The 24,275-nt window shown below is 38.6% G+C and overlaps 1 protein-coding gene across 11 annotated transcripts in view; it reads right to left on the bottom strand.

The window, feature by feature from the left end:
• The window catches only part of KIAA1217, a 711,513-nt gene that overhangs the window by 357,939 nt on the left and 329,299 nt on the right, over positions 1-24,275 (bottom strand). For 2 of the 11 annotated variants that reach the window (XM_070254897.1, XM_070254895.1), the window contains exon 1: positions 22,026-22,607. The exons of the other annotated variants lie outside the window; for them this stretch is intronic. The gene's annotated coding sequence lies outside the window, so the exon portion shown is untranslated. Of the gene's footprint in view, positions 1-22,025; positions 22,608-24,275 lie in introns of those variants that run through there. 11 annotated transcript variants of the gene reach the window in all.

A 24,275-nucleotide genomic window follows, 5' to 3' on the forward strand; every position in this document is an offset into this window, starting at 1 on the left:
TTCAATAGGCTGGTTTCTGAATACACCCCCCAAATCAAACCTTGGTTCTTAATATCTGGATCAAACTTTTGCTCCTGGTCAATTTCTGGGTCTAATTCTATAAACCGTTTTATTGACGTGTTATTGATATGTAAACAGCTGTTCATATTTAATGGATACAGCTCAATGAGTTGGGGTATATAAGTACATACCCATGAAACCATCACCACCATCAAGGTTTGATGTTTATGTTTAGGCTTTCAACATGTGAATTTCACGGGGACATGAATATTCAGACCATAGCAAAGATTTTAGTGTTTCTGCTTTGTTTATACCCTTAGGAAATGTGTAGTCTGCCCACTGGATAACGCAGTCAGTGGGTGAAGGGAACTTTCTCTAGCTGTCTGGGTGGAGAGATGTGTGCCTTCCATTTTGTGTGTGAAATTGTAATTCCTTTTCCAAGAGAAACAAGGTTGTGTGTGGTGATAAGTTTCTGTGGTCCAGCAGCTATATTATGGGTTAAATAGACCCTCAAAGGATAGCCTAAGAATCTAACCATTATTTATATTAACATCATCGTTATGGGTTACTTGGTTCTAAGTTTTAATAAGTCAATTAAAAATAAATATAATAGGTCTGTAAGCTTGTACTGTACATATATGTTGATCCTGGCTCTTTCCAAATGATCAGAAGTAGGCATTAGATTCAATTTACTTTTATCATCTATTTCTTTTTGGCATCACAAGTTCAATGAGCCCCAGATATGTATTTGTTAAAGAACAGCAGCTGAATGTAATTAGACCACAGCTGTTCAATCCAGTGACTGGACTCAGAATTCAGTGGAAATATTCTGGAGTCACGATCTGACCTCTCCAACTGCAATCATCTGAGGGTTAAGAACAATGCTAATCTACGATGCTAATAACCATCTGAGGGTTAAGAACAATGCTAATGAAGTCTTTACCCAACCAATGCAGATATTTAAATGCTGTAGCAAGAGCAATACTAACTCTCCCTTCCTCTTTTTTTTTTTAATCTTTTGTTCTAGAAAAAGAGTCGTTTTCATTCTTGTGCACTATACATCTGAAGTTTATTTTTCCTTGAGTTATTTGTGGTTTTAAAAATCTGCCAAAGTACCATACCCAAAGGCTCAGCATCCCCTCAAGGAACCAACCAGTTCTCGTTTCTCAGCGTGGTTGCTGTGAAGGCACAAAGGCCCCTAGAGCCTGATCACAGAGGTGTGAGGGCTCAGTCACCCGTGCCAGAGCTACAACTCAAAGGGGGCCAGAGGCCTCCGCCAAGCCAAGACTTCTAGCTAGAAGATACTTCAGCAGAGATTTGAAAGACCTTTCCCACTAAAGACTTCATGGCTTGAGTCCATAGCCAGGGCAGAAAATCATCTTATTTCAGTGTAAGAATTTGTATTTCACTAAGTCATCCTTTCTCCCTCCAAAAAACTTCCCTCTGTGCAATTTCGCATCAAGGAGGTACGATTAATCCTCAACACGATGGAAACCCATGGACTTTGGATGGGGGATTCTTTGACTCAGAAATCATTCCTCCTGTTTCCAAGGGGCTGTCTTTTACCTCCCCTGTCCTCTGTCCTGTCTATAGTCCTCTGTCCACTTACAACCTGGGAAGGTGAGCATTCCACCTGTTTGCGCATTGGGTCATTTTGTTCCCATCGCTGAAGGAATCCTCAGGAGACCCTTGAACAAGGAGGCAATTTCTTAATCAAATAACCATTTCTGTTACCAAATTTTACATACTGGCACTCCTCAGTGACTGCATAAAAAAGGTTAGAACGAGTGATTAGACACATTCTTTGATCTCCTGAATACTACAAAGCAAAGATTTCAAAGTTGAGAAAGGGGAGGAAAGGAAAATTTATTTTCTGCAAAAATGCTGTAACCTATATTATGAAGACAGCCAAAATTCTGGAACGACTTTAAAAGTTATTTATCCTGTCATAATTTAATAGAAAAATTAGTTTTTCTCATAAAAATCCCACTACATATGCCTACTCGTGCTATTATTTATTTTATTTTTAATTAATATACAATAAAATTGACTTTTGTGTGACGGTGTATGTGTTCTATGAATTTAACAGTTCTATAAATTTAAATACATGGACGGTTTCATGTAAGTGCTACCACAATCCGGATACCTAAAAATTCCACCGACTTCTTGCTATTCAGTTGTAGTCAGACCATTGTCTACTCCCTAACCTCTGATCTTCTGTCACTATACTTTTGTCTTTTTGAGAATGTCAGAGAAATGAAATCATATATTAGGTAAACTCTTTTGTCCGGCTTCTTTCAATCAGCATTAACTATTTTACGATTTATACAAGTTGCTGCGCGTATCCAATTTTCCTTCCATTTTATTGCTGAGGACCATTCCCCTGCATGTATTTCTCACAGTTTGTTTAACCAGTCACCCTTTGATGAACATTTGGGTGTTACCGGTTATTAGAGATTATGAATAAAGCTTCTATAAATATTTGTGTAGTAGTTTTTATGTGAACACAAGTTTTCATTTCTCTAGGGTAAATATCTAGAAGTGGGGCTGCTGGATCATATTGTAAGAGTAGGTTTAACCTTATAAGAAACTGCCAAGCTCTTCTCCATGGTGAGTGGCTGCATCATTTTGCCCTCCCAACAGCAGTGTATGAGTTTCAGTTGCTCTGCATTCTCACCAGTGCTTGGTATTGTCAGTCTTTTAAAGTTTGTCCATTTTAATAAGTGCATAGTGGTATCTTACCACGGTTTAATTTGCATTTTCCTAAGCACTTATGATGTTGAACATATTTTCACATGCCTATTTGTTGTCCATATATGTTTTATGGTGAACTGTTTGTGCACGTCATCTGGCTGTTTTTTAATTGGGTTGTTTGTTTCCTTACTGTTGAGTTTTAAGTGTTGTTATTCATTCTGGATACAAATCTTCTGCCAACTATGTGATTCGCAAATATTTTCTCCCAGTCTGTAGTTTGCCTTTTCATTCTCTCAACAGTGTCTCTTGCAGAGCAAAAGTTTTAATTTTTGATAAATTCTAATTCTTAATAGTGGTTATCTTTAGATTTTTTTCTTAATATCTATTTTTCTGCATTTTTCAAATCTCCATTAATAATATGTTACTTTTATATTTTAAATTATGTTATTTAAACCAAAACAAACATCCTTTGCTATTAAAAGCCCCCAACAGAATTCATCTGTGCTTTTGAAAGAACTGCTGAATATGAGCTGACTTGTCTACTTAAACCCTTATGTTTTATGACTATGAGTAGACGAGGAGTGTTTTTAATAAGATGTCATGACATCGGTTTAAAAAAGGAATAAACAGATAATTAAATCTTAGTGCTTCATAGTCATTAGGATGAATAGGATATTTTTGATGCCGAAATCTCCCCAAATACAACATACTGTCTTTATTGTTTTCAAGTTCAGGCTTGGCACATCCCAGTAGAGTTATAAATGGCTTATAATACTTCGTGTAATAATATGATTTTACTCTGTTTTACAACTACATGCTGAAAAGATGAAATCAGTTCATAACCATTTCAAAGTCTGGGCAAAAACTTTTGGCTCTAGGCCCACCTTCGTGGTGCTAGACATCTCAAGAAAGGCAGGTTGGCTCATATGTTGTGTGGCCTTTCGAAGACAGTTGGGTTGGAGCAGAAGATAATGCTGTTTGCAAAGTGTCATTCTCTGTTCTGAATCACCCTGGGAGAGTGCTCTCCTGAGGCCTAGGGACGCTCTGCTACAAGCCTGGGCATCTGCAGTCCTGGGTCTCAGCAGGAGTCAGTCATCAACCCGCCTGGCTGCCAGGGGCAGAGAAGTGTGATCCTGCAGACAGCAGTGAGGGTGAACTCAAGTCTGCAATCTCCAGGCTCCAAGGCAGCTTCCAATAGAACGATGATGACAGCAGTATTTTTACTTCTGTAAAGGGATTAACATCAATGCCCTCTCAAATGTGATTCCATGTGATGACTTTTTAAAAAAAAAAATGCCAGAATTTACGTATTAAATGAGTATTGTCTCCTTCAAATAAGTTACCTTATTTTAATGGTGCTGTCATCACTCAAGCCACCACTGATACTCCACTTGGGAACTTGACACCAGAGCTTATGACACATTTAAAAAAATTTTTTCAATGGGGGCAACCTTTTTGACCTTTAAGGTAGGCCTAATGTTTTTGTAAGCTCTGAAAAAGTGAATAATATGGATAATTCAGCCTCACTCTGGGCTAATTTCTAGGGCCAGCCAGTGTCTCCTTTTTATGGCATAGAGTTAAATGCTCAAACAATATTTTCTAGAAGAATCAGGCTCAAAATGTGTTGTTATTGGTGGTGGTGGTTTTCTTTGTAAATACTAACTTGAGATTCTAAATGAAGGAGACTGTCGCCTTGTATTAGTATAAACTCACTAAAAAGACAATAAACACAAATCACAAAAATATTTTCAGCAACGGCAGGATCATCAGGGTAAGTTTATAGCCTTCTAGATGACTATTCATTTGACTGTGTTCTGGCATATGTTTCCTCTTGTTTTTCTTTAAAGCAGTCTGCATACTTTATAGTCACAGTGGGTGTTTATAAGAATACTGTGACCTACGAAAGATAAATATCGGATAAGTGAATGTTCATATAATGAAGACCTGCCCCTTGAAAGGCTCAAATTTTTAAAATTCTATAACTTTGAATAAAACTTTAAAAAAAAAAACAGTATTCCAGTCCCCTCCCCTGTCTCTTTTATAATAGAAGCTTCTGGAAGTAATTTACCCATTTCTTGATGACTCAGACTTATCTTTGCAAGTATCAATTACTCATGATGTTTGCAGATCCAGAAACTGTAGCACAAGTATGGATAGGCCTCGGAGCATATGGAGATGTGTATATTCCTTGTCCTTACACTGAATAGATCCATGTTGCTATTTTTTAAAAAATTCCTTTGCTTCCTTTTATCTCCTCCTCCTTTTATCTCCTCTTCCACCCTTGCTTGTTCCTATCCACATCTCATACTCTCATACACCCTCTTTATTTGTATCTTCCGTTCTCTGGGAAGAGTAACTAGAATGTCAAACATATTAAAATTGTGTTCAAATTCAGTATATAGTCTTTGGTGAATAAACTGGAGAGGGGTACTGTCTCATATTTTCAGCAGGAAGGTGTAAGAATGTCTACACTGACTACCCAAAGACCACTTTTATCTACTTTTCTGTTTTGGCTGAATTTTGGATAGACGAGGTTTCAGATCACAGCCTACGGGTAAGTGAAGTGTCACTGTAAGCCCCTGGGATGGATGGAGAAACCAAGCCTCAGCAAGCTGAGCCGCAGAGCTATGACTAGAGCCCTCTCTCCCGACTCTTACCATCCCTTTCTGGCTTCAGGCCTTGGTTCATGCTGTTTTCACTCTCTGGGCTGCCCCATCTGCCCATCTTGCCATCTCTATGGCTACATGGACATGTGAAGTCTCAGGTCTCTCTCCTCTTCCAGCTCTGCCCTCCTTAAGAGCCTGTGAGAGACTTGCACACCTTCCCCACTCTCCATTTTTCTCCTGCCTCCCAGACCACCTTAAATCACTGAGGACTTAGAACCTACAAAGTTAGCCTCACCCAGTCCCTGAGCCAGTCCCAGCCAAGGCCAGCAGACCCAGAATTGCCATAGGGTGGGTGTTTCTTGTCCTACGCTCAGTACTGAGACGATCTAAAGACCCACTGACCTAAAGCCTCCCCCTATTCCCACTGATGACATGGTCCATGAAACTGAGCATCTGCTGTGGCTTCTGGATTGTTTCTGTAGTTCCCTCGCAGAGACAGTGACCATGACCTGAATTGCAGCCTGCTCATCAGGAAATCTCCATCCTTTTCCCCTTGAAGGAAAGGGAAAGGAGTTGGCTTTTCCTGGTCCCCAAATATGTGCCTGACAAATATGTCCCTGACATGCTGGGTAATCTGTGTGTGGATTGTCTTATTACATATTATTTTTACTACTTCATAGATGAGAAACGTGAGGCTTAGAGAAGTCAAATTGCTTGTCGGACGTCATAGAACTGGTGTGATGGAATTGCCTGTCTGAAAAGAAGCTTTTCCCATCTACACAGATTTGACTCCCAAACCTATTCAAGATGAAATGACTACCTTCAAGTACATCTTACTGAATTTATCATCCCCGCTGCTGACAATTCCTTTTCACACCCTACTGATCACATTAGCCCCCCCCGGAGATCAACCTGGTCTATCCAGATAAAAACAAATGCCCCATACCTCATTGTCCCTATAAGGTAGACATCTGGCTACCTACCATGAAGGTCAGCTCCACTACAGGGGTTCTCTTTTTGACCTGGTCACCTGCCTCATCTTTGATTTCATGCCTTTTCTGCAGACTCCCTGCTGAGGTTTCCAGCATGCCTGGTGCCTTTTACCCAAGCCAGAAACCAACACTTTCTACCTTATTTTTCATTATTGCCCCATGCTTGGCTTCAGTCAAATGGAACTAATTGCTATTCTAGTTGCATCTGCTATGTTTCTCTGTCACCTTGATTTTTTTTCAGACAATTTTTTTTAGAGCAGTTTTAGGTTTATGACAAAAATTGAGAAGGAGGTACAGAGACTTCCCACATGCCCCCTGTCCCCACACGTGCATAGCGTCTCCCATTATCAACATCACTTCCCAGAATGTTACATTTTTTACCAAGGATAAACCTACGCTGACACATGTCTTGCTATTTGTGTTTGCTATGCTACCAATGCCTTTAACAAAGCTCCATCAGCTGCCTATCCTCCCTGGCCCATCCCAAATCTCTGCACATTCAAATCCTGTTATCTTTAAGGTCTACTGAATATGCCTTCTTTTCCACGCAGCCTTTCCTTAGGCACACTTCCGCTCGAGCTAGACACGAGCACTTTTTATGTGACCTCTCAGAGCACTTTGTTTGTACTTCTCCTGGAGCAATTCATCAGAATTCAAACATACACGGCACATTGAACAAATCAGCTATGTCAGCTGTAGTCATAAAAGAACAGTCTTTTTGCCTGTCACTGTCCCTTTAAGCCTGATCAAAGGGATTAGCTCTTCCCCACGTCCCTGATGAAAACGCCAGCAAAACTATGACTTTTCTGATCATTGCTAGTTAAGAAAAAGTTCTATGTTCACTGCAGGATACAAAACACAGTCTCAGCTCGAAAACGAGAACGGCCAGCCTAATGTTCATTGGTACTTGAACCATCACTCAAAGCTAACTTCTTCACCATCTCCTGGCCAAGGCTGCCCGCAGGCAAGCTGCTGTCTCCAACATAAAGGGAGTGTTTGGCTTCCTGTATCTTTCCCATTGCCATCCTCCTTCACTCCCTAACTGCTGTCTCTGACCAACCTCCATCCCCACAGGTGAAGTATGGAAGAGAGATAAGAGGGACAGGAAAGATATTTCTTACCAATAGAATCACAGAATACTGTGGCCAATATTTGAACCTGGCTCTTTCTAAGATCACTTTTGTGGCTTCTTCAGAGATTCTCCCACTCTGAGGTCTTCTGCTGACTTGCTGACCCAGGCAGTGCAGTTCTAGCCTAGCCTGCTTCATTTTCAGCACCTAGGTATCTAGCGCTCCACCTCCAGCGCTTCTCTCCTGAAGTCCCATTGCCCTTTGGGCAGCCATATTGGACAGAATCTAAGATGGCCTCCATGCTTTTAGCAAACAAACTCTGGAAGGGCAGGCTGATTTCAACCTGGCAACAACTTTCCTTTGCTCCTGCCACCAGAACAGCTAGCCAGTCATGGTGTATCCTCCTTCGGATTTCTCAGGTTTGAGGGCAACATCAGTCCACTGTGTCACATCTCCCAACTTCAGGGAGTGGGTGTCAAGTTCTCAAAATGGTCCTGTTGAAGTCAGCCTTACTAGAATTTAGGTGAGGAGGCAGACAGCCCCCAGCCCTTGTCCTTAGGGATGTGGGTAGAAAGCATGGTTTAAAAAATTTCTTTTTTATTAATTTTTTTAATAGAAATTCTCCTCATGAAATCCTCTCTCAACTTTCATGCTCAGAGATCTTTTATATCCTCTTCAAAGACGAGAAAATTTTAGGTTATAGAACCCATTTTTGATTTTCCTTTGAAAATTTGCACCTAGATCTGATATTTCACTTTGGGATTTTACATCTATGAGAACTCGGAGCCTCAGTAGAAACTTTCAATTTAACGTCCTGTTATACAAGCTATAATACAGCTAGTTGTACAGATATCCTGCTCCTTTAAGAGACTGTAGACTGCCTGAGGGCAAAGACAATATCTGAGTCAACTCATATCCCTCACAGCATCTAAAATTGAGCCCTCTCCCTAATAGGGAACATGTAGCTACAGCTTCTTGTAATGGGCACAGTTGGTCCTATATTTTCTTATAGCTACTAGCATTCAGGACCAGCCATGGGGCTATTTTCACATACCCTGTTAATTAAGCCCAATTCAAACTATTGAAGATGTGACAGAGACTGCTCTGTGTTCATCAAATTCTATTTCTTTTTCCTCTTGGCAGCCATCTAGCCTTCATTTCTCAGTCTCCCTCATAGTTAGGTGATGTTGTATGATTGAGTTCCCGCCAATGGAATGAGGGCAGAAGTGATACACACCACTTTCAGATCTGGCCCCAGAAGGCCTCCTGGGAAGTCCCCTGTGATTTGCTCCCATGGGTGGGCTGAATGCAGAGAAGGTAGGAAACCTAGAAATAGCAAAGCCACACATTGTAAGGAACCTGGGTCCCTGAATGACTGTTTGGAGCAGAGCCCTCATCCTCACATTGCTGGACTATGTTGTAATAAACACCCTTTTATAGTGATAAGCCACTGAAATGTGGCGATTGTTTATTATAGAACTGTGCCCACTAACACAGAGGGCTAGATTCTGATAAAATACTCAGGAAAGCAAGCTAGGGAAAACCTCCTAGGAAGAATTTTCTCAACTCTCCCAAGAAAGTGCCCAAAGTATAGTATTTCCTTGGGTTCCAGGTAACAGGATCTATTCTTTCTTTGAAAGTTCACATACCCCCAACTGAAATATGTCTCATTGCTCTTTTTAGGTTAAGTGACTTCATTTTTAGCTAAAAGGAATATATAGGAATTCTTTCCTTCTCCCATCATTTTCTCAGAAAGGACAGGTTTATAGGCTTAGAATTCATTTTTAATTAAAAAATTGTTACTGAGAATGAAGGTGTGCAGTAGGCACAGTTATGGAATGCTATCTTAAGGACTTGGCATCTTTTCTGAAGGGCTGTAGTTCAGGATGTGGTAGGCTGTGTTTTTGGAGTAGGAGAAAGATAAGTTCATTCAACCATGCAAATTAAATTACAAGACTTGGAATCATTATTTCTGTGAAAATGTGATCTCCATACTGTGTTAGTTCTGACATTCTTTTCAGATTTTCACCATAACACTTCCATTTGGCCTTTAAATAACACAGGATCAGTAAAAATGTCTCTGGCGAAAAAGATGATGTATTAACTCCAAGGTTGAATTTGAACATCTTGGCTTTGGTGTTCTAAAGTTAAAAATACCTTGAAAAAAACACCATGTAATCAAAGAACAGGAGAGCTATCATTGATAAACGTAAAATCCTAGATCTGTAGGGATTAAGTTAATCTCCAAATCCACCTTGAATCTCAGTGTGTTATCATATTTTTAATAAAACGTAAAGAAGGTGATTGCATATCCTCTGCTATTATCGGCTTCAATATTCAATAACACTGAGCTGTCATATTTCTCTATGTTTTAATTAAATCATTCATACAATTATCTTAAGATGTGTATTCTCATTCCTCCATGAGAAAGAACTGTTATTACCATCTTATCAGACTTGAAAAACTTTCACTTTTTTTTTTTTTTTTTTTTTCTCTCCAAAGCCCCCTGGTACATAGTTGTATATTCTTTGCTGTGGGTCCCTCCAGCTGTGGCACGTGGGACGCCGCCCCAGCGTGGTCCAACGAGCAGCGCCATGTCCGTGCCCAGGACCCGAACCAACGAAACACTGGGCCGCCTGCAGCGGAGCGCGCGAACCCAACCACTCAGCCACGGGGCCAGCCCCGAAAAACTTTCACTTTTTATCTTTTGGAAGACAGAAGCTTGCATCCCTAGATTAAAGGACTTCACTTGAAAGAGTCGTGACCACCAGTTGCTGCACTGATTTCATAATGGCCTTTAGGATTCCAGAGGTAACCGTGAAATAGCTAGAGATTTTATAGAAAAACTGCTGGAAAAGTTGATGATGGTGATGAATCATATGGTATTGAAAACATGTGCCAATGACAGTAAATTCAATATTTATTGAGAACTTACCATACGCCAGTTACTAGGTACATGAAAAGGTAATTCTAATAGATATTGTTCTGATTTTTATGAGCAGCTGGATGATTTATCTGTTTTGAGTGGTTCCTGGATACTTATTTCTTTATAATTTTCAGTTCTTAAAGTACAATGTAGGAACTCTATGGTGTTCTGCCAACTCTATGTTCCAGGCAGACATTTGCTAGAAGTTCATTTTACACAGGCATTTGGATACTACTACCATCCTTAGCTGCTGTGATATTGATTATGCAGATTAAGGGTTCAGGATTCACACAAGATGCTACAGAACATGAAACCTGGTAACTATCTTAAAATAGTGTATAATCTGGTATCCAGCAAAATAATGAAACATATCCTTCCCAATGCATGCCAGTTAAACATTTTAATATAGGAAATTTATACTCAAGTTATACTTCAAATAACCCAATAGTTCCAATCAAGAGATTTCATTGAAAAGTTGAGTTTAACTTATACACCGAGGGCAGAAGGGATGTGAATAGACACATTTTTGTGTAAGAGATGGCAGAGGAGAATGATTAACAAGTGTCCAAAAAAAGTCTGTAGATGCTAAGCTTGCAGGTCTTACTAGAAAGGAGAAAGGAGGCAAGAGGAATCAAGGTAGAAGAGGGCAGGTGGAACAGGGAACAGGGGCAGAGATCTGAAGCCAGGTACCTGAGGGTTACTCTAAATATTTGATAAGATTACCTTTCAACTTCATTATAAAAAAAGTTGATAGTGTCAATTTGTTGTTTCTTGATAGTGGCTCAAGGGTCACAAGGATTTATGAGCTTATATTACAGAAGAAAAAGAATGCCTTCAAAGATGACCAGATAACCAGCTCCGAGCTGCTGTTGATGCCCAGAAGTCAGATTGCCCAGGGGCTTATCAGGAGTGAAAGAAACATGGATTTCCCCTTTGCATCTCTGAAACTCCTCCTGCAAAGCCCTTTAGCTCTACAAACACCCCTGCTTTCTTCTCTTATTAAAGCGGATTTGAGAGAATCTATCTTTTTTTGTTTCTTTCTGTTTTGTTCTTTTTGGTTTTTAGTCTTCTCCCCAAAGCTCCCCAGTACATAGTTGTAGATTCTAGCTATAGGTACTTCTTGTTGTGCTATGTGGGATGCCGTCTCAGCATGGCTTGATGAGCGGTGTCATGTCCATGCCCAGGATCTGAACCGGGGAAACCCTGGGCTGCTGAAGCAGAGCACACGAACTTAACCCCTTGGCCACGTGGCTAGCCCCTGAGACAACCTATCTTCCTGCCATCTCATTTTGGCCTATTCGAAAAAATCTTTCTCCATCTCCGAGCACCAGTGTCTCAGTGTTTGGTTTACTGGACATTGGGAACATGAACTTGAGAATAAGAGGTTCAGTATCAGGTCCATGAGACCTGAGATGGTGAATCGGGACCTGAGTAACAGAAATAATGAGCCAACGGAACACCACATAAGGAGGAAGAAAGAAGAGCTCAATGAAAAACTGAAGACTAGATGGCCAGGATGATAAGAAGTTCAAGCAAAGTTTTGAGGGATGGGTGAGAGGAAATTGTAAAGCAAAGGAGATAGATAAGTAGAAGTGGTAGGACACAGACATGTAGGACAAGAAATAGTAGAGTCATATGATAGAGAGGTGACTATTTAAAATCAACAATGGGAGTGGGGACGAATATAACAGTTTTATAATGAACAATTAATGATTATATACTTTAAAGAAATTTAAAATATTTTTATCAAATATGTCTTCAGAGTCACTTATGCCACTTAGAAGTATGAGGTCTATAATATATTAATGGCCAAATAATAGATCAAGTGTCCTTTCAAACATTAATGCCAAGATTTTAGGGACAGAGCATAATCCACCCCCCTGGTTCCAGCAACCTACTGAGTTTTAATGACCTTATTTTCTGACATCCTTGACCAAATATAACAAATAGTAGGTAATGACTATGAGTTCCTCATCCTGCTTCTCCTCTAATCCATTTATTCCTCTGTTACACTGCAGCAAGCCACGTAACTGAAAGCTTAAATTAAAAAACAAAAATAATAAAAATCCTAAGGTAGAACCATTTGCATCAGGACTTTCTTTATATTTCTCTCCAGCTCAACACGGCCCACCTGCAGCACTTACTTTGTCCCACATGACTTGAGGCAGAATGAGATTACTTCCCTATACAAAGAGGGAAAAGATTACTTTACTCCTCAGGCTAAACTTCAGCTAAAAGTAGGGTTAATTCAAATTCTCTTGAAAGAAGTATGTTGCCTTTAATGGCCAGGGCCAGTGACACACTTGGATATGATAGCTTAGTAATAACAGTGCACTGCAATTTGGCTAAGAATTATTAATGCAGTTTATGCAACTATTAGTGACTGTTTTATCTCAAGCCCTTGGCCCCAACTTCTCCTGGTTCAAGCTTGATAAGTGTGGAGCTTACAGCTTGTCTTAATGGGTGGAGGAAGACTGTGCTGCATTTCTCCTGGGACTTCATGCTCATTAGTCACAGACACCAATTAAAAGCTTTGTTGGGGAACTAGAGGAATGTGCCACAGCACATGTAGAGGCCCGGAAGCCCCTTTCACATACGGCATGGATGAATAAGTCTCTATGGCGTGCCAAGCCACACATCGGGACATCATGTGCATCAGCAGACAGGATCAACAAAAGCAGCTCAAAAATTTTGAGGTCAGCACCTTCTGGAGCCAGCCCTTTTCATTCCGACTGATAAGGATTTAAACATTTTCATTAGCCTTGCTGATCCTAGTCATTTTAAGTGACAAACACATTATCATTATTTTTAAAGGCAAGTTACATAATCTAGGATACAGCCCACGCTTGATAGTTTTCTAGAAATGGTTATTGACTCTTGCATATCTCCCCTGTGACCATGAGGGGTCATGTCGAGGTTAATGTTCTGGCAAACCACTTAGGATCTAGAGGAACAACTGTTTTGGTAGGAATTATTGCCATTGTAAACCACTGACGAGGATTTGAAACGGTAATTCTTAATTAAGAAAATAAAAAGACTCAGCGTCTGTGCTCTGATCATGCAGCTAACAACTGACTCCACCTCAATCCAAACACAGGATGAAACTCAGCAAAGAGATGGATTTATTTTCGTAATAATTTGTTTAAGACATTTAATCTAAAATAATATGGTGAGGCTTCAAAAATAACTTTGGGTATCAAGTGTTGAGCAAATATTTGCTATATTTTAAGAAATGAATCCTTTGTTTTTATTTCAAACTGTGTCATATTACCAAATTGCTGCTTCCAAAGAGAATTCTGGGGTAAAATATCTCAAAATTATAACATGTTCAATAGGAGTTATAAAAACTTCCAGCAGTGTATATTTTGAAATATGTCATGTTTAGACAGAATTCAAAAATTAATGTTCTCTTTAATCAAATAATTATTTTGTTTGGTAACATACTTTTTGACATATCATAAAAATTATATGTGAACAAATGAGATCAGAGAAATATTAACAGCAGAGAAAAAGTTGAACACCGTCCCCTTTATATCTATGGACTTGCTGGGGTGCTTTGGCAAGTGGTAGAGAGAACAAGAGAGCATCTTGAGAAGATTAAGTGACTTTGATACCCAGGATTTGGTTACAAAGCTGTACACAGGCTATAAGATTTGTTTGGAAAAATGTCTCAAGGTTGTAGAAAAATCATAGAATTCTAGAGCTAGCAAGGGCTTTGGGGTTTTCACTATAACCTTTTAAAAACCAGGTCCTCCTGGTCTCTCAATAAGAAAAAGCAAAAGATGTTTGCACTATTTCAGAAAATATTATTTGTTCCTCCCTGAAAATTTTCTCAAAGTAGGATATAGCCCCTCCCCCCTCGCCCTGTTATTTTCAACACACCAGACCGTGGCTGCGTTTACTGTAAAAGGTCAAAAGAATGCAATTCCTCAGCAGTTAGATAGCGAAAATTAAGGGTTACATTAGTTTAATAAATTTCAAGCTGATTTTTGGACATTGTACATTTCTACAAAAGCTAGCAAGGAAACTTTGCATAGTGATTATGATTTGTGAAATTCTTACACTTTTTTTAGTGTCAAAAAGGCCAAAGTAGGACTTCTTCTTCTGAATTTATTCTCAGGACAACCTGAAAACTTTGCCACTACAAATGCTTAGAAATAACATATAAAAAGATATCATTCTTTCAAATGCATTACTGAGCTTGCAAAAAAAGAGAGCAAGAGGGAGAACGAACAAGAGAGAGAGACAGAGATGAAGCAAGAGTGAGCCAGGTGTAAGATATGAGGACCTAAACAGCAACATGGAAAGGGTACAAACAGATACTCATCTGCATTGAGGAGGCTTATGGGTCTCAGCAACCTAGAAGCTTGGGTTTAAATTCCTATGTAGGAGTAGGGGTCAGGTGCAAGTGTTCCAGCAAATGCACACAGTAATGATGGTTGTCTGTCTCTATCTAGATACCAAGTGAAGGGCAATGATAGTATCCACTCAGAATTTATAACCAGGGCTATGTGTGTGATCCAGGAATACCTGAGTTAAGAAATTAGCATAAGGATTTACCCTAAGACAATATTTTAAATGCAAAATGTCTTTGAAGGGGACATTCTGACTGCATATTTTTACATAGTATTCCTCATTGATGATGAACTCATAGTCTCAAATTGCAAAGCACGTGAAGAAACAATCCACCAGAAGAATCATATGACCAGACACAACAAATAGGAGACTCTGAATCCTGAGAACTTTGGATAAATGAAAAAAATAACAGAGTATTTATGAGAAATTCTAAGTGACTAAGACTAAGGGAAATACAAGCTGTATGAGAAGAAAAACAGTATTAAAATAATAACCAGGCAGATTATCTAGAACTGAAAACTGTAGCAATTGAATGAAAAACTCAGTGGAGAGGTGAAACAGCTGTTTAGACACAGTTGAAGACAATCAATGTCTGAAAGACAAGTTTAAGGGAACAACTCAGAACGCAGCACTGGGAGATAAAGAGAGAAATATAAAGGTAAGGGACAGAGAGCACGAAATGAACCAAAAAATTCAACGTCTAATATGAATTTCAGAAAGAGAATAGAATTATGGAAGAATCAGTATTCAAAGATACATGCCTGTATACGTCCCAGAATTGATTAAATATGATTTCTATGAGTTAGGAAGAAATCAAGATAAAAGACGAATTCACAGTGAGATATATTGTTGTGAAAATGTGAACAAAGACAGAAAATATCTTAAAGGCAACTAACGAGAAGAGATATGTTACCTACTGAGGGATGGCAACCAGACAACAGACTTCTCAAAAGCAAAGACAAGTAACAGAAGTCAGTGGAATATTTTTAAAGAAAGGGGAGAAAATAACGGCAAATCTAAAATAACATACCCAACTGAATTATTGAGAGCATTTGCCAATTATTCACAGAGAGATCCCAGAAAATGAAAAATTGTTTTTTTTGAATAAAACCAACTAATAAACAGACAAAATTCTTGTAAGATTCATTTAAAGAGAGAGAAAGGGAAAGCTCAGATGACTATATCAGTATGGGAAAAAACTAGGGACATAACAAGAGATAGGGTAGAGATTTTTAAAAAGAGAATATCAGGGATAATTTTATGTCAATGCCTTTGAAAATCTAGCCAAAATGGACAATTAAGTAAAATGTCCTTGCAATTACTCAAGATGGAAGAGAAAACCTGAAAAATGACAGGCCAATCTCATTTATAAGTATAATAACTCTAAATAGAATATTAGCAAACTAAACTTAGAATGAACATTTTAAAAATTGTGATCAAGTAGAGGTTATCCCAGAATAGAGGATGGTTTAATTTTAGAAAATGTATGAATATAATTCATCAATTAACACATTAAAAGAGAAAAACCATAAGTTCTTTCCAATAAATGCAGAAAGTATTTGATACACTTCCAAACATTTTCCTGATAAAACCTTTGGGCAAACAAAGAATAGAAGGAAACTCTCTTAACCTGATAAAAGACATCATCCGCTAAAAACCCAAGAAAATATAATAATGGTGACAAGTCAGAGGCATTTCATATAAAATTTCATATAAACAGGATGCCTGCTGTCAATACTTCTATTTAACATTGCACAAGAGGTCCCAACAATGACAGCAAGTGGAGGAAAGAAACAAAATATAAATATAAATATATTAAATATTGAACTCACACTTATTTAAATAAGTTAAAATAAAATATACAAATATTACAAAAGAATGAATATAATTGTCATTATTTGCATATATAATCATTGTTTATTTGGAAAATCCAAATAAGCTACAAGCTTTTAAAACTAATAGAGTTCAACAGGGTTGAAAACAAGAGTTAAACAAAAGTCTACTATGTTTTTATGAACCATCAGCCAATAGCTAGAATATTTAAGAAAAAAATACAATTTACAGTAGTAATAAACCTCTTCAACAATAATTATAAGGTACCTAGTAATGAATCTAACAAAAATATGGAAGATTTTTATAGGGAAAATTATAAAATATATTGAAAGACATAAAAGTAAGCTTAAATGAATGGAGAGCTAGAACTATGAATGGGGAGACTCAATATTTAGATATAGAAACTGTCCCCCCCAATAATATATAAATTCAATGCAATTATAAACAAAATCCCAATATTGTTTTTCATGTAACCTGAAATGATGATGCATATACATTCATATGGTATAGTAAATATTCAAGAATAGTCAAGGCACATTTGTGGAAAAATAGTAAGGAGCGTTCATTTATTGTAAGACTATAATAATTAAAACTGTGGTATTGATACAGGGATAGATTGGAAAAAAGACAAATGGGGACTCAATAGCATTAAATGTCCCTGGGAAAAGATGGGCCAGTTAATAACTTAGATTGGGACAATTGCTTATTCATATAAAAAAAAAGAAAATTTGATCAAGACATTACATCACACAGAAATAGAAATTCTAGATGGATTAGAGATCTCATTAGAAAAAAAGTATAACTGTAAAACTTTTCAAAGAAAAGACAGAAAAATAGTTTTATTAAATCATGCGGGACAATATTTCTTAAGATTTCCCACTGTACAACCCATAAAGGAAAATATTGACAGATTTAAATATATTAAAAATTTTACTTCTATATATGATAAGAGAGACCACAGATAAGTGGAAAGATAAGTTATTGACTGGGGTAGCTATCTGCAAATTCTATACCCCATCTTGTGATTACTGTCCAGAATATCAAGAAAGCACCTATAAATCAACAATAAAAGAAAGTTAATGAGAAAAAATGGGTAAAATATGTAACACATAATTCTCAATTGGGATGTTCAATAACATTATATAAATATACTCATCTACACCAGTAATTAGAAAATCCTTACACTTAAGAGATTAGCAAAACAGAATGTCTGATAATACCAAACATTGGAAAAGATGTCGGGAAAGAGAAATGCTAAATCAGTGGTTCTTAACCCTAGTTGTACGTCAGAATCACCTGGCGAACTTGAAAACCAATACCAGTTTTGGGTCCCGTTCCCAGAGATTCTGATTCAATTGGTCTGGGCTGGGATTTAGGCATTGGTAATTTTAAAAAGCTCCCCAGTTGATTCTTTCTGCAACCAGTTTGGAAGGACTTCTCAATATTGTTGGTGTCCCACTAAACCAGTAGAATTTGGAGACCCAGTTAGCAATATCTAGAAACGTGAAAATATGACTCAACTCCCTGTGACTGAACAATTCACCTTCTGAGTAACTCCTCTCAAGAAATTCTAGTGTGAGTGTAAGAAGGTATGTATGTGGACCACTGCAATGCTGTTGCAATAGCAACACTACAGGGACAACCCAAATTTCCTCAGTTGGAAAACAGATGAGTGAACCTTGGATTATTTATGCCACATGATCCTATCCTGCAGCTAGAACAAATGGACCAGATACCTATATATCATCATGGATACATCTCCAAAACCATGTTGAACACAAAAAAGGCACAAAAGAACATGGATGATGCTTTATATATTTTAAAATTTGAACACACAGCAATAATAGAACCACAAACAGATATTAGCTGTAACCACATATAGCGATATCTATGTCTGGCTCTAACACCCCCCCACACACATGCGCACACAAATACACAAATAGTAAAAATACTAAAAGACATATGGAAGTGAAATAGAGCAATTTTACGATAATTATCTCTTAGGAGGGAGGGGGAAAAGGAGAGGGTACTGCTGTGACTGCATTTGTAATGTGTTTCGTTTGATTTTACACATTATCTGAACGAAAAATGGCAAAATAACTTATATTTAATCTTGGTGGTGGGTTTGCAGATAGTTATGTTATTTTTGTATGTTTGAGATATTTTATGTTAAAATATTTAAAAGGCAAAAGAGCAATATAATTAGTATGATCATGGGGGCATGTTTTTATTATTTTTTAATCATTCAAAAGCCACAATAATATTTTAAAAACATAGAACTAAAAAGTAAACAAAAAAGGCATTGGATTTGGAGGCCAGAGGCTAGAATTCTCATCCTAGTTCTGCAACTAATTAGTGATGTGTAAATCATTTTACCACACTGATTCAGTTTCCTCATACGTAATGTTAAGGAGTTGGATAAGATGATCCAAAATCTATTCTAGTTTCAAATTTCTGTGAGACTAAGGTTGTAAGAGAATAGTATTTCTGAATTCAATTTTTCTGTCTCCTTGGACATCATCTTCAAAGTATATACTCACTCACCACATAGCAGTACACTTATTCCCAAGTATAATCATGGACTATTCCAGAAAGTCATGCCCTAAGAGATATTCGATAAACAATCATTGAATCAAAGATGTAATAAATGTGGCAAATTAGCTTAAAATGTTTCCGTGACCCAGATTAGGAACCATATAAAAACACCAAAAAAGTGTTATTAAACCCCCAATGACTTCCATTCCCAAATTTATAAATGGATTGTTTCTTTATTCATTTACTCATTGATTATTTCATATGTCATTTGTCCCGAGTGATTATCTACAAACCAGCTTATCCCAATTTGTTATATGTTAATAAAAATTTTATAACAGTAGATGTTACAGTAAACTTTGCTCAAAATATATGCTTTAGGACTGCAAAAAGTCTGAATTCTCCCCTTCCAGGGCTCCCAACTTCTGATAGTTTGAAAGACTTTGTTCTATCTTCCAAATGTTAATTGCTCCCAATGAGAACCTGGCCCAACACAGACAACTAAAACACATTTGCTCACTAATGTGCTGTTTTCTCCCCAGGATTTTGATGCTTTTAGCCAACAAGGTTTAATTATCCCCATAACCCTGCAGAAAGTGAAGCACAGAGAAGCATGACGTGGGGTGAAGTCACTCTTTGCGTAGAGGTTAATGCAGAGCAGAGAGAAATGAAATCCATTTCCAAAACATGTACCAAAAATTCTCTGCTGAAGTCCCAATTTCTCTTCCCACTCCATCCCAGCCTGCTACCTGTTCTAGGTTACCCATTTTCTGCCAGAAATGTTATTCGTGAATTAAAAGTAATACAGAAAGGAGCCTGGACAAATCACAACCTTGGTAGTTAGACAGTTGAATGAAAGAAACAACAAGGACAACAGGCAAAAAGAATACAGGATGCTAATTGAGAAGAACATTCTTGGATCTTTTTTGTTCCTCATCCATTGAAATATGTGAATAAGGCTGCCTACATTACCTTACTACAGGTAAGATAAGGAAGATTTAATGTCATGAGTGTCATAGAATATTTACTGTCAAACCTGGCAAAAGATGGCGGTCAATACTTGGATGTCATCATCATGGTCATCATCACGATCATCATTATCACTTGCTAGTGCCACAGGACATGGTGCTTCAGATTTGTCCTAGACATAGGTTTATAAAAGAACTGCTCAAAGCAACCATTCTCTTGACAAAGGAAAGTTGCCAAGGTTGCAGAGATGACCTGATGTCTTCTGAAATTCAGCAATATAATTTCCACTGGGGGGAAAAGAAGTCACAGAGGCTCACTCTCACTTAGCAGGTAGATAAGAGGCCACTTAAAGAGGCAAAATCTACCGAACATTTTCTTAACTGGTGAAGGAGGAGCATGAAGAGGAGGAAAGCTCACATTCTTCATGGTCTTCCTTTCTAATGGTTGAGCCCCCAAATCACCATAGCTGATGAGCAGTCAAGCATCCATAAGGCGGGGGGGGGGGCAACACTAAGCACCCTAGAAAGAAGCACAAATGCTTGAGCACAACTGAATCAGAAAGCAAGTAACTCCTCTGAAAGCAACAACCATTGTGGAGGGTAAAGACCAGACTCTCATTCGGCTTCATTTTACGCAGTTCCCAGATCCCCCGCTCCCTCTCTGGCCACGCGAGATTACACCATTACCACTAACACTTTCAAAAGTGGGCCACAGATTCCTGTTGTTCACAACAGGACTTTACTCTTGGAAGACATCTAGCTACTACACAACACGTAGGGGGAAATTTAAAGCACACCTATAGAACTGAAATCATACACTCTCCTGAGGGAAAATAACAGATGGCCTGGCAGATAATGATCCTTAACTGACAGGCTAAGCAATAACAAGGCCAGTTCTGGGAGCACTGGCTTTGGCAACCAACGATGAACAGGAATCATGTTTCTTAGAGGACAAGGAAGACAGGATCCAAAGACTAGGGGGAGGTAGAGGGAAGAATGCAACACTCTCCACCCATGCAAGGGGCTTTCACTCCTTATCTTTCTGCTGAATGCATCATTTCAGATCAGCTGGTCTGTAGAAAGCCGTGGCCTGGATGATGGCTTTAGTAGCGAAGCGGGGAAGTGGGGTGCAGAGGAAGCACAGATCATTCTTATGTTCATTCTTCCCCAATATCAACCAGGCAATGCTTTGAAAGCAGCCAGTTCTTCCCCCAAATGATTGCTGGGAAAAGAAGCATGACCTCTCCAGCAGCAAACTCGTGATTGACAGCTACCACCTAAGGAGGGGAGGGCTGAGGGATGGGTGTGGGAAATCAGGAGTCTAGAGGGGAACAGGACATTTTGGCTACTTCTAGTTGCCTCCCTGATTACTTGTGCATCGTCTAACCATATCCTGCCAGGCCAGCTTGACAGCTCTAGATTCCTGGAGTCCTGAGCAGGCACCAACACAGGCATGGCTGTCGCTCAGTTTCATAGCGTAATTAAGGAAGGTAACAGCAGCAGAAATATTTTAATGTTTCAATGCCCTTTTGCCATGGAGTCAGTTTTTTTTTCACATTTCCAACATGATGTCGTGGCATTTTCAAAAAGGTTCACAAGAGTCATGGTTTTAGCAAATCTTACTCCCTAGATTTACAGGTTCTTCAGCAAATCTACCTAAATATTCCAGACAAGTCAACAAAAGTTGTACTACTTGCTAGGCTAACAATGCTCTTTTCAGAAGAAATTTTTACTTGCTTATTTTCCATCTAAAACGTAGTTTATATTACTGCAGGAAATGAGGCAAGAGATATTCACTTAAACCATTAATGAAATTAAATGATTCTCAGCATAAACACATAAACATTACTATAAATATTACCTGCTACCCGCTAAACAGTGTTAAGAGCAGAACATTCCGTACCTCGTCTTGTAATTAATTTACAAGTTGGCAAATCGTTTTATTTATGTTTTGGGTCCAACTGATAGATTCACTGAGATTACAAAATGCAAAAACGATGCTTATTAGGGGATTAAGAAGGAAGAAAAGAGAACAATAAAGTACTTACTTGCAATGATAATTTTAAAGTAATCCTGAATTTCAAATTTGGCTTTTTTGCTTAAGAGCAAAGACTCTGATCTGAGCTATAACCCTTTGGTCCAGAGTCTATACTCCATTCCTCCACAGGACAAATCTTTGAGAAGTCTTCCTTTTATATTTATTTCTCCAAGTATCCAAGCTCTACTAGGAAGGAGTGAAAAACAAAAGACTGTCCTTAAAAAAAAAAAAAACTCACGATGTCCAGAATGTAAGCAACAAAAGAAAAATGAAACCTCTCCAAAGCTAATATCTAATTCAGAAGCATAACTGCTCCCCTCTCTCTGCTGAAGGCGTCCTCCCGTATTCCTGGTGACATTTCTCATCACCCAGTCAGTGCTGTTTTACAGCAATGTGAGGATGTTTGAAGAGAAATGAACTCATTCTCTGAAGTTCCTTGTAGTAAAGGAAAACATATGGAGGATTTCCTGCTGAGGATTCCCTACTGAGGCACAAATTCGAGGGGGTGTGGAATTTACTTGTTAAGGCTCTCCGTTTTCTAGACTCAGCAGTCTTTGCTCAGCAATGAGCCTGCATGGGCTGCTGCCGTGCTGAAGAGAACTCTGTTATTCTGCAATAACCCCATCAGCAAAGATGACTCGCAGGATGCAGGTCAATGGTATGTTAGCGCCCTGCTTGTCACAGTCTGTGTCTCAATCACCTCTTACCTCTAAGACCAGAGAAACGTACGTAAGGACAGGCTTCTTTTCCCATTTGTTTTCTCCGTGTCTCTTCACATTTACCTCCTGATTTCTGATCTGAGATAAGCTGTTTCCAGGTACGTGCACTTTGTGAGCACATTCCCCCAAATTAATTTGAAATGTTACCAACGTCTTCTTTCTCCTTCCCCCCTCCCCCATTTGAAAGTACACTTCTAAGGACAGCACACTTTAAAATATGTCATGAAGACACCAGTTGGCAGGAATAGTCAATTGCACATATGATGAAAACATCACTCTACATAAACCCCTCACAACTAGGGAGGCCTGCCTACTGACCCCGCGGATTAATACTTTTTAGTTTGAAAAAGAAAAACAAAAAGAGCTAATATCTTAAAACCTACCTTTAAAAGCACTATTTGGGGTTACCTCCCTCCCCCTCACCAACAGTGAGGGTACTACTATTCATCAGAGGAGTTTTTTCCCCTATTAATCCAGCAACTCCATTAGCAAAGCATTAACCATGTATTAATCTCAATTATCCTAATAATTCGCTCGATCTCCATATCCATCTTTTATATTACAAACTGGTGTTAAATATCCTGCTAGAAATAAGCTTCATGTGGTCTTTCTTCCCAAGTCAATGTGTTGGTGCAAGAATTAATTGTGTGGGGGAAATGTTTGTACAAGCCGAGCTAAGTGACAGCGTGAATGATTAAAAGAAGTAGAGATGGGTATGAGGAAGAAGATGATTAAGTTGTATGTGGAACTAGGACCTATCTAGGTGGTGGGGACAAAGAAAACTTTTGTGGGCTTAATTTAAAAATTTTCGAAATTATCTGGAAGGATGTTCTACATCAGGGGCCCACATATGGCCCAGGGGCCAAATCTTGCTCATTGCCAGTATTCATAAATAAAGTTTTACCGGAACACAGCCACACCCATTTGTTCACATATTGTCTATGGCTGCTTTCCTGTTACAGTGGCAAAGCTGAGTAGTTATGACAGAGACTGTGTGGTTCAAAAAGCCTAAAATATTTACTATCTGATCCTTTACTTTAGAAGCTCGCAGACTCCTCTTCTACATGATAGAGGGTCACTAGGTAACTACAAATCCATAGGCATTTTTTTTGGCATTGTCTAGTCAGAAGTACCATTATAATTGTATTTGAGGGAATGCTGATCACTCAGATGTCCTCTCACTACTCCCAGAGCAGATGCGACCAGGAGAGCTTCTTAGAGGTATGAAGCGGGGGTGAAACCCCAAGCTCCCAGGAGACAAAATGGATCAGACCATACAGGGGTGTTGCGGGATGACACAGTCAGAAGCAGAATTCAGACATCATCAAGGAGGGAAGCCAGAGAAGAAGGCTGAGAGCGAGAACTGAGAAGCACAATAAAGCCATATATGGAGGAGAAAATAATGGAGATTGGTTATTACAAGTCAGGATATGGAGTATGAAACGGCTGGAGCAAGCTGTTAGGACTAAGACCTTGAGCAAAAAATAAGGATGTTGGACACTTTCTTTCTGGTGGTCTGGTGGAAGGGTGACTAAGTTGTC

Source organism: Equus caballus, chromosome 29, assembly GCF_041296265.1.
Source record: "Equus caballus isolate H_3958 breed thoroughbred chromosome 29, TB-T2T, whole genome shotgun sequence".
Taxonomy (NCBI): Eukaryota; Metazoa; Chordata; class Mammalia; order Perissodactyla; family Equidae; genus Equus; species Equus caballus.